The following is a 12,139-nucleotide window of genomic DNA, read 5'->3' on the forward strand; positions in this document are numbered from 1 at the left end:
ATGGGACACAGAGGATTATAGCAAGTAGACATTGCTTAGGTTTGTCGTTCAGTTGCCAAGTCATGTCTGACTCTTTGTGACCCCATGGACTACAGCATACCAGATCTCCCTGGACTCACTATCTCCCAGAGTTTGCCCAATTAATGCCCATTGAGTATGTGATGCCATCCAACCACCTGAAAAAGGGAAAGGGGCAGCAGAGGATGAGATGATTGCTTAGATTCTTCCCTGCCTATTACACTTAGTCCATATTATATTGTTATCTGTGCCCTTAGCTCCCTTCCTGAAACAGGTCCTCTATGTAAATTCTTTTAGGCAGTTAGAAAAGGGTCAAAGTATCTTCCTGAGTCTTTCTTGGCCCTGACTGTTTTCAACTCAACATGATTTTCATGCCAAAGTGGCCCATCTTGAAGACGCCAGCCCTGAACCTCTTCACCAACTTCCGGTTTCAAGAGCTTGAGACTTATGCACACTTTCCAGCAAGAGGCATGCAAGATTCAAATGTGGGCCCTGCTGCTGCTAAGTCACTTCAGTCATGTCCGACTCTGTGCGGCCCCATAGACGGCAGCCTATCAGGCCCCGCCATCCCTGGGATTCTCCAGGCAAGAACACTGGAGTGGGTTGCCATTTCCTCCTCCAATGCATGAAAGTGAAAAGTGAAAGTGAAGTCGCTCAGTCCTGTCCGACTCTTAGCGACCCCACGGACTGCAGCCTACCAGGCTCCTCCATCCATGGGATTTTCCAGGCAAGAGTACTGGGGTAGGGTGCCATTGCCTTCTCCCAATGTGGGCCCAAAGAAGCCAAAGCCCAGGCTCTTTTCCATTGTGCTAGATGCCTCCACATGATTCAGCAGGAAGTAAGAAATTCTCAGAATTGATCTGGGACTCTAGGCCATGGTTCTAGTCTTGGCCTCATACTAGAATCATCTGTGTTGTGGGCTTCACATCAGATCAGATCAGATCAGATCAGTCACTCAGTCGTGTCCGACTCTTTGCGACCCCATGAATCGCAGCACGCCAGGCCTCCCTGTCCATCACCAAATCCCGGGGTTCACTCAGACTCACGTCCATCGAGTCAGTGATACCATCCAGCCATCTCATCCTCTGTTTTCCCCTTCTCCTCTTGCCCCCAATCCCTCCCAGCATCAGAGTCTTTTCCAATGAGTCACTCTTGCCATCAGGTGGCCAAAGTACTGGAGTTTCAGCTTTAGCATCATTCCCTCCAAAGAAATGCCAGGGCTGATCTCCTTTACAATGGACTGGTTGGATCTCCTTGCAGTCCAAGGACGCTCAAGAGTCTTCTCCAACACCACAGTTCAAAAGCATCAATTCTTTGGCTCTCAGCCTTCTTCACAGTCCAACTCTCACATCCATACATGACCACAGGAAAAACCATAGCCTTGACTAGACGGACCTTTGTTGGCAAAGTAACGTCTCTGCTTTTGAACATGCTATCTAGGTTGACCATAACTTTCCTTCCAAGGAGTAAGCGTCTTTTAATTTCATGGCTGCAGTCACCATCTGCAGTGATCTTGGAGCCCAGAAAAATAAAGTCTGACACTGTTTCCACTGTTTCCCCATCTATTTCCCATGAAGTGATGGGACTGGATACCATGATCTTCGTTTTCTGAATGTTGAGCTTTAAGCCAACTTTTTCACTCTCCTCTTTCACCTTCATCAAGAGGCTTTTGAGTTCCTTTTCACTTTCTGCCATAAGGATGGTGTCATCTGCACATCTGAGGTTATTGATATTTCTCCCAGCAATCTTGATTCCAGCTTGTGTTTCTTCCAGTCCAGCGTTTCTCATGATGTACTCTGCATAGAAGTTAAATAAACAGGGTGACAGTATACAGCCTTGACGAACTCCTTTTCCTATTTGGAAGAAGTCTGTTGTTCCGTGTCCAGTTCTAACTGTTGCTTCCTGACCTGCATACAGATTTCTCAAGAGGCAGATCAGGTGGTCTGGTATTCCCATCTCTTTCAGAATTTTCCACAGTTTATTGTGATCCACACAGTCAAAGGCTTTGGCATAGTCAATGAAGCAGAAATAGATGTTTTTCTGGAACTCTCTTGCTTTTTCTATGATCCAGTGGATGTTGGCAATTTGATCTCTGGTTCCTCTGTCTTTTCTAAAACCAGCTTGAACATCAGGAAGTTCACGGTTCACATATTGCTGAAGCCTGGCTTGGAGAATTTTGAGCATTACTTTACTAGCATGTGGGATGAGTGCAATTGTGCAATAGTTTGAGCATTCTTTGGCATTTCCTTTCTTTGGGATTGGAATGAAAACTGACCTTTTCCAGTCCTGTGGCCACTGCTGAGTTTTCCAAATTTGCTAGCATATTGAGTGCAGCACTTTCACAGCATCATCTTTCAGGATTTGGAATAGCTCCATTGGAATTCCATCACCTCCACTAGCTTTGTTCGTAGTGATGCTTTCTAAGGCCCACTTGACTTCACATTCCAGGATGTCTGGCTCTAGGTCAGTGATCACACCATTGTGATTATCTAGGTCGTGAAGATCTTTTTTGTACAGTTCTTCTGTGTATTCTTGCCATCTCTTCTTAATATCTTCTGCTTCTGTTAGCTCCATACCATTTCTGTCCTTTATCGAGCTCATCTTTGCATGAAATGTTCCTTTGGTATCTCTGATTTTCTTGAAGAGATACCTAGTCTTTCCCATTCTGTTGTTTTCCTCTATTTCTTTGCATTGATCGCTGAAGAAGGCTTTCTTATCTCTTCTTGCTATTCTTTGGAACTCTGCATTCAAATGTTTATATCTTTCCTTTTCTCCTTTGCTTTTCACTTCTCTTCTTTTCACAGCTATTTGTAAGGCCTCCCCAGACAGCCATTTTGCTTTTTTGCATTTCTTTTCAATGGGAATGGTCTTGATCCCTGTCTCCTGTACAATGTCACGAACCTCATTCCACAGTTCATCAGGCATTCTTTCTATCAGATCTAGGCCCTTAAATCTATTTCTCACTTCCACTGTATAATCATAAGGGATTTGATTTAGGTCATACCTGAATGGTCTAGTGGTTTTCCCTACTTTCTTCAATTTAAGTCTGAATTTGGCAATAAGGAGTAGATGGTCTGAGCCACAGTTAGCTCCTGGTCTTGTTTTTGCTGACTGTATAGAGCTTCTCCATCTTTGGCTGCAAAGAGTACAATCAATCTGATTTCGGTGTTGACCATCTGGTGATGTCCATGTATAGAGTCTTCTCTTGTGTTGTTGGAAGAGGGTGTTTGTTATGACCAGTGCATTTTCTTGGCAAAACTCTATCAGTCTTTGCCCTGCTTCATTCTGTATTCCAAGGCCAAATTTGCCTGTTACTCCAGGTGTTTCTTGACTTCCTACTTTTGCATTCCAGTCCCCTATAATGAAAAGGGCTTCACCATCAGATCAGTTAAATTCAAATTTTTTAGGGGAGGGCCTGTGTATATTTTAAAAGGTTGGCAGATAAATACAATAATGTGCAGACAAGCTGAAAACCATTGCTTTAATCATACATAAGTCCTGTTTCATTTTTCTCCTCCTTCACCATCAACTGGTGAGTTCTATCTGTAGACTCAGGCCTGTTCCTGCTCATATGCCACACACAATAAAGAGAAGATCCTCAGTGGTTAGTGAGGTGACAAAGGTACATTTACAGATAAGTTATCAGGTCAGTTCAGTTCAGTTCAGTTCATTCACTCAGTTGTGTCTGACTGTTTGAAACCCCATGGACTGCAGCACTCCAGGCCTCCCTGTCCATCACCAACTCCTGGAGTTTACTCAAAGTCATGTCCATTGAGTCGTCCGTTTCATCCTCTGTCGTCTCCTGCTCCTCCTGCCTTCAATCTTTCCTAGCATCAGGGTCTTTTCAAATGAGTCAGCTCTTCACATCAGGTGCCAAATACTGGAGTTTCAGCTTCAACATCAGTCCTTCCAATGAACACTCAGGACTGATTTCCTTTAAGATGGACTGGTTGGATCTCCTTGCACTCCAAGGGACTCTCAAAAGTCTTCTACAACACCACAATTCAAAAGAATTAATTCTTCAGCACTCAGCTTTCTTTATAGTCCAACTCTCACATCCATATATGACTACTGGAAAAACCATAGCCTTGACTATATGGACCTTTGTTGGCAAAATAATGTCTCTGCTTTTAATATGCTGTCTAGGTTGGTCATAACTTGTCTTCCAAGGAGTAAGCGTCTTTTAATTTCATGGCTGCAGTCACCATCTGCAATGATTTTGGAGCCCCCAAAAATAGTCAGCTGCTGTTTCCACCATTTCCCCATCTATTTGCCGTGAAGTGATGGGACCAGATACCATGATCTTAGTTTTCTGAATGTTGAGCTTTAAGCCAACTTTTTCACTCTCCACTTTCACTTTCATCAAGAGGTTCTTTAGTTCTTGTTCACTTTCTGCCATAAGGATGGTGTCATCTGCATATCTGAGGTTATTGATATTTCTCCCGGCAAACTTGATTCTAGCTTGTGCTTCCTCCAGCCCATCTTTTCTCATAATGTACTCTGCTTATAAGTTAAATGAGCAGGGTGACAATATACAGCCTTGACGTACTCCTTTTCCTATTTGGAACCAGTCTGTTGTTCCATGTCCAGTTCTAACTGTTGCTTCCTGACCTGCATGTAGATTTCTCAAGAGGCAGGTCAGGTGGTCTGGTATTCCCATCTCTTTCAGAATTTCCCACAGTTTATTGTGATCCACACAGTCAAAGGCTTTGGCATAGTTAATAAAGCAGAAATAGATGTTTTTCTGGAACTCTCTTGCTTTTTCTATGATCCAGCGGATGTTGGCAATTTGATCTCTGGTTCATCTGCCTATTCTAAAACCAGCTTGAACATCTGGAAGTTCACAGTTCATGTATTGTTGAAGCCTGGCTTGGAGAATCTTGAGCATTATTTTACTAATGTGTGAGATGAGTGCAATTGTGTAGTAGTTTGAGCATTCTTTGGCATTGCCTTTCTTTGGGATTGGAATGAAAACTGACCTTTTCCAGTCCTGTGAAGGACTGGTGAAGGAATTCCTTCACCTCCACTAGCTTTGTTGATAGTGATGCTTCCTAAGACCCACCTGACTTCACATTCCAGGGGGTCTGGCTCTAGGTGAGTGATCATACCATCATGATTATCTGGATCGTGAAGCTCTTTTTTATACAATTCTTCTGTGTATTCTTGCCACCTCTTCTTAATATCTTCTTCTTCTGTTAGGTCCATACCATTTCTGTCCTTTCTTGAGCCCATCTTTGCATGAAATGTTCCCTTGGTATCTCTAATTTTCTTGAAGAGATCTCTAGTCTTTCCCATTCTATTGTTTTCCTCTATTTCTTTGCACTGATCACTGAGGAAGACTTTCTTATCTCTCCTTGCTATTCTTTGGAACTCAGCATTCAAATGGGTATATCTTTCCTTTTCTCTTTTGCTTTTCGCTTCTGTCTTTTTTTTTTATTTTTATTTTTTTATTAGTGATATGAAATCTGGCTCTTACTTGCTTAAACAGAATAGTGTTTATTGGCTCTTTAGCTTTCTAGTATTAAATGTAGCTTTAATCAGGGCTCATATCATGTCACTTGATCCTGTCTCTGGGCTTTACTTCTTGTACAGTGTCTTTGTCCAGTAAAAGAAATGTTCCATGTAGCCAAAATCCAACTCCTAGAATTGAAACTCTTGGGCTTTGATTGGCCTCACTTGAGTTCTCTCTCCACCCTGCAGCATCCACTGGAGACAAGCAGTTCTCTGCCTGGGGTTGGATTATCTTAGGCCAGAAGATCTATTTCTGCAACCTAAAGGAAGAATCAACTTTAACCTCAGCAGGGAGCTAGGGATAGGGAGGAGTAATGGTTCTAAAAAAAAAAAATAGAATACAATTGCCTTAAAAAGGAACAGAATCCCATCTAGCTGATCATCAGCATAGTCACATGAAGACTATATTTTTTTAATATCCAGCTCCCCCCGCCCCACCAAGGGGTTCTGACTGAACCCTAGGTGTGTATCCAGCCTTGAATCGTACCATCTCCTTTTTATATTTTCTTGCCATTAACCAAATCCTTTCTAGAATTGACACCAAATAATAAAATTCAGCTTACCTGGCTGGGAACTTAAATCACTGCTTAGATTTTGTTAACTCTTTCTGATGAAAAGCAAGGGAAAATAAAAAAAATGTTGTTCTTAATGATCTTTTGATGATCATTAATGACAAAAAGAGCTATCACATCAAGACATTCAGGTCGGTTCATCTTCCATGTTTAGAAATTGATTTCTCATTATAAATCTGTTTCAATCCTGTTAGCTTCTTTTTGAACCTCAAATTTCCTCTCTGCAAAATAGCAAAGTGAGACTATTCTATAAATTCATCCTAACTTCATTCCATTTGGTCTGTTTTATTTTTTTTTTTGAATAATTAAACCATATACTTAATTAGATTTCAGTGTCAAGGAGGGTGATTATATATCCTTGTTTTCCCAGAACTGTCTAGATTTTCATCTTTGTCTCCATGAAGCTGTTAATTGTGCCATGGTTATTAGAAGTTTTCTAGTTTGGGTGATAAATTATATGGTCACTTTAGAGACATTGTTTTATGAAAAGCCATAGTATCTTTCTTATACCATTAATAATTAATATTGGGCAAGTTAGTTATCATGTGCCAGACCCTGTGGTGAGTGCTTTAAATATTTTAATTTACTTAGTCCTCATAAAAACCCTACTAGTCAAACACTACTATCAACTCTGTTTAATAGATGAGGAGGATGAACTTCAGAAACATTAAGAAACTTGCCAAGGATCACAGAGCAAATAAGTGATAAAACTCTATATTCTTCTGCCTCTCATTTAATATTTTTTAACTGAATTAATTAAAACAGCAAAAATAACACATGGAATTGATAGGTCAACACACTTATCAAAGTTTTGGAACTCAAATAATACCAACTATATCCAGAACTGAAAATTGGAAGATACCAATTATGAAAATCTTTGTAGGCAAAAGTCCTACAAGGAACAGTGCAAGAAAATTTGTTCCTTGCAAATTTCCACATATAATCTGTTTCCTGGGAAAACCATTTGTAATATTGTCTGAAAAAGTGAAAGTGTTAGTCGCTCAGTCGTGTCCAACTCCTTGCTGCTGCTGCTGCTGCTGCTGCTGCTGCTAAGTCACTTCAGTCGTGTCCGACTCTGTGCGACCCTATAGACGGCAGAGTCCGCCCCAAATCATACAGTCTTTGTGACAAAATTAGATTATATATGTATATATAGTGGTGGTCCCTAATTTTTTGGCACCAGGGACCAGTTTTGTGGAAGACAATTTTTCCACAGTCCAGGGGCCAGGTAGGGAACAGGGTTGGGGGGGTGATAATTTCAGTTTCACCTGCCGCTCACTTCCTGCTGTGTGGCCAGAGTCATTCCTAACAGGCCATGGACCAGTACTGAACTGTGTCCCAGGGGTTAGGGACTCCTGATATACAGGATAAAATCATTTAATTTTTCACAAAACTATATTAGTATATATATGAATTATTATAATAATTTCGGTACAAGTTGTGGCATATATACATAATATTGATACTTGTTTTCTCTTAGTTTTCCTTAAGTTAAAGTGTTAAAAATTATTAGAATTGTGCAGGGGCTTCCATGGTAGCTCAGTTGGTAAAGAATCCACCTGTAATGCAGGAGATCCCAGTTCAATTCCTGGGTCAGGAAGATTCCCTGGAGAAGTGATAGGCTACCCACTCCAATATTCTTGGGCTTCCCTTGTGGTTCAGCTGGTAAAGAATCTGCCTGCAATATGGGAGACCTGTGTTCTATCCCTGGGTTGGGAAGATCCCCTGAAGAAGGGAAAGGCTACCCTCTCCAGTATTCTGGCCTGGAAAATTCCATGAACCATACAGTCGATGGGGTCACATATCTGAATTGTGTACAGATAAGTGTCTTAGAAACTTTCTAAACTATTTTTTAAGAACATTGTCTGATTCTAATTATTGCTGGGGAACCCCAAATACAGATTTGCCACTTTGATTTTCTGGTGGAAGGTCTCAGTTCAGTTCATTCTCTCAGTCATGTCCGACTCTTTGCGACCCCATGAATCACAGCACGCCTGGCCTCCCTGTCCATCACCACCTCCCGGAGTTCACCCAAGCTCATGTGCATTGAGTTGGTGATGCCATCCAGCCATCTCATCCTCTGTCGTCCCCTTTTCCTCCTGCCCCCAATTCCTCCCAGCATCAGAGTCTTTTCCAATGAGTCAACTCTTCACATGAGGTGGCCAAAGTATTGGAATTTCAGCTTCAACATCAGCCCTTCCAGTGAACACCCAGGGCTGATCTCCTTTAGGATGGACTGGTTGGATCTCCTTGCAGTCCAAGGGACTCTCAAGAGTCCTCTCCAACACCACAGTTCAAAAGCATCAATTCTTCAGCACTCAGCTTTCTTCACAGTCCAACTCTCACATCCATACATGACCACTGGAAAAACCATAGCCTTGACTAGACAGACCTTTGTTGGCAATGTAATATCTCTGCTTTTTAATATGCTGTCTAGGTTGGTCATAACTTTCTGGTGGAAGGTCTAGTAGTTGTTATTTTTGATGAATATCACAGATGCATCTTGAGATCAAGATCTTAAGAACATTAATGTCTGGAAAGCACAGTTTTAGACTATGAACAATTTTTTTGTAGTGAAAAGAATACAAAGTCTGAAAGAAAGTTTGTCTTTAAGGATATTGGATTAAAAATTTAAATTGCACAATAAAAATCCATTGAAAGTGTTATAAAATAAATTTTTGCACTGGCAAATAACTACCTTTGTACTCTGTGAGTAGATTTATATTTAGGGGGACTGAGTTCACTAAAAAAGTAAACTTGCAGATCAAGTACACAGTGAAATTATTGAATTCCCCAGAATGCATTAGTTCCTTTTTGATAACTTGAATTTATTGGCATTAATCCTCATGGTGAGAAGTAGTGCCAATATATTTGCTTTGCTCTAATTTCTTACTTGAAAATGACTAGAACTATATTTATTTACCTACTTTTTCAGTTTTTTGAATATTAAATATGAAAATATACATTCACTTTAATTAAACTTGTTAGAAAACAACTTGGAGCATCTTTGTATATTTTAACAACACAAATTATTTTGTTATTGATGTGATTCTCTCAAACTGTAAATTTTGTCACTTTTGCCACAAAGTCACAAGTCTGTCACATTTCTCTGTGATTGACAGAGAGCCCTTGATTTAGGCCAGCTGTTGGAGTGCTGTGCACTTACTGCTGAAGCTTTCTGGAGGCCTTGGCTATCACGTTTTCATAGAATGTGAATTCCTTTTTGTGTGCGTACATATTGTACAGAGAACAGAAGAGCTCACAGCAGCCCCTAAACGGCATCTGTTCTTTATAGTGAGATGAAGAAGCTGCAGAAGGTTTGTGGAAACTTGCTGAAGCTTGTTGTCACTTAGCAGGAAGTGTTTAGAAGTTTGCAAAGAACAGAATTACAATTTGTCAAATGTTGCAAACTTTGCAGTGAGCACACAATGTTTGATTTCACCGTGGCTCTAAATAGGATTGCATTTTATGTACTTTCAGAATGACCAACTTTTTTCTTTTTTAATAAAATACTAAACATTTCAACACAGGAATTCAACAGTCACTAGGTGTGACACAGTTGGGGGATGGGGAGAGGTGGGGAGAGAGGGACAGTCAGGAGAGTGAAAGACTGACTCAGGGCAAGGCTGTAGAAGTTGCAGTCCCGGCACCTGCCTTGCTGCTGACTGGAGTGAAGAAAGTGTGTGTGTGTGTTTGTGTGTGTGTGTGAAGTTACAAACTTTACTTTCAGGCCTGCAAATAATTCTTGAAACAGCCAATGAAGTGCTGAAGTCGGTGCTTTATCACGGGAATCTGAAGGATCTTTTCTGATTATTCTAAGAGTCTTAATTTCAAAACTCGGTTGAAAATTAATGCTGATTTTAACTGGGACTGCTCTGTTGTGTACCCATAGCAAACTGGCAAGGAGGAGAGCAAGATTTCTATAGGTCTCTGGCATACTTGTTCTAGAGCTAGTATAAATGACCATTTGGTGAGTTGTTTTAGAGGAACTTTATGCGCATCCCAAGAACTGATGAAGAAACTCATTAATTCCTCAGGAACATTGCCTCTCTTAATGAAAGGAAAACAGCCAATTGGCTCCTTAAAAGTAATCAGATGAAATGCAGATACTTCTAGGCTTTCATTTGCAATCACCATTTATAGAAGCCTCACTTTTTCTGTTAAATCTAACCAAAAACTCTTACAAGGCAATTTAATTATAATATGAATCCTCTTTTCCTATAAAGATTTCACTCTGAGATCTCATATCCTGTTAAAAAGCCAAATTGTTCAATAAGTTTTATTCTGTATATATTTTAAAATAAGGTTTATCTGTGTTCTTTGGAAGAATGAATGAGCCATGTAATATCTATCCTGTTCAAAAGAGAAACTCAAAACCTAAGTTGGATCCAGTAGACCATATAGTAAGACAAAAGTAAAGATTTTGTTAAAATATAACAAAATTTCTCTACAGAAGTTTTACACAATTTCCCTGAATCCCCATAGGGACAGTTACCTCCCCAATCTCCCATTCATGGTGACTTTTAAACTTTCTTTTCTTTTTTCACTCTTGTATTTGCCCTGCTCAGTCCTGCTTTCCTTGAATCTGTTTTACACTGAGCTCCAGATATGGTTTATACCATGTTTCCTGGGTAGCTCAAATGGTAAAGAATCTGTCTGCAATGTGGGAGACCAGGGTTTGATCCCTGGGTCAGGTAGATCCCCTGGAGAAGGGCATGGCAAGCCACTCCAGGATTCTTGCCTGGAGAATCCCATGGACAGAGGAGCCTGGTAGGCGACAGTCCATGGGTTCACAAAGAATCAGACATGACTGTAATACACACACCAGACATAAGATCCTCCCTTTTGAGTAAACCTTGAGCAAGTAGTGCTCAGTTTTGTATCCTTCTCTTTTCTTTGGAAAATCCTAACTCACCCTCCTAAACACATACAGGCAGACACATTCAATTCTGGTAAATCATATTGTCTAACTCAAGATGTCTGTTTTCTCAACTTTATATTGAATCTATGCTTCATTCCTGCAGATTTGCCCCTCTCTTTTCATTTTCACAGTTTCTTCCTGTTTCAGGATCTCAATCCTTCCAGCTCAGATTCCTAATTATCCTTCGCACATTTACTTACTCTTCACATTCTCCACAGCTACCCTCTCATGGATTTCTTTTATCATCACATGCTTGATGGATTCGTTATTTTCAAGACACTACTTTAATCAAGTTACTCTGTCGCTTGAACACTTGCATCGGTTTTAAGATGAATCACAGGTGTGGCACCAGGGTCAGCTTCATGGCTGTGGGACCTGTGCAGTCACGTATAACCTGCCCTGAAAAGGGTCCTCTGTTTGATTACACACTCTGCTGTCACTGTCTTGAAATTCTTAGTGATTTTGAGCAAGGTGCCCCACATTTTCATTTTGTACTGGGCTCCACATATTATTTAGCCAGTCCTTCTTGGAGGCCTTCCGAAATTCACCTCACCCTAGGGAGGCATCCGGCTACTCTCACTTTTTCTCATTCTCATTCTCACACTGAAGTTTTGCTTATACTGTTCTTTCTGACAGACGCATAATAGGTGCATGATACATGTTTGTTACATGAATGAAATATCATTTTGGAAATTTGCTATTTTTTTTAAAGTCAAGTATTAGAATTTTCTCTTTTAGACTCTTCTCTGAAAAACATTTCAAAATCTGTTTCATTGACATGCTTTGTACATATTTTTATCAGTTGTCCTACCCACATGTATTAGTTTATACTGGAGATAATTATAAACAGAGTTGGAAGAGTGTTTTGGACTCCCTAGTTACATGTCAAAGTTCTGTTCAGGCACTAAAGCTGAATTTCTTTGTCGTTTAATAAGGAACATCCAGTGATAACATTCTGGTTATTATCTTAGTAAGTTTATTGCCGTTCCCTCATTGTTAGGAAGGCAAGACAATTTGAAATTCATTGGGCCATATCAGAATAAACTGTGAATCTAAGGTTTGGTTAGAAAAACTTTATTCGTCAGTACTTATAGGTGGATTGTTACCAGATGACAAA

Source organism: Bubalus bubalis, chromosome 9 (genome assembly GCF_019923935.1).
Source record: "Bubalus bubalis isolate 160015118507 breed Murrah chromosome 9, NDDB_SH_1, whole genome shotgun sequence".
Lineage (NCBI taxonomy): Eukaryota > Metazoa > Chordata > Mammalia > Artiodactyla > Bovidae > Bubalus > Bubalus bubalis.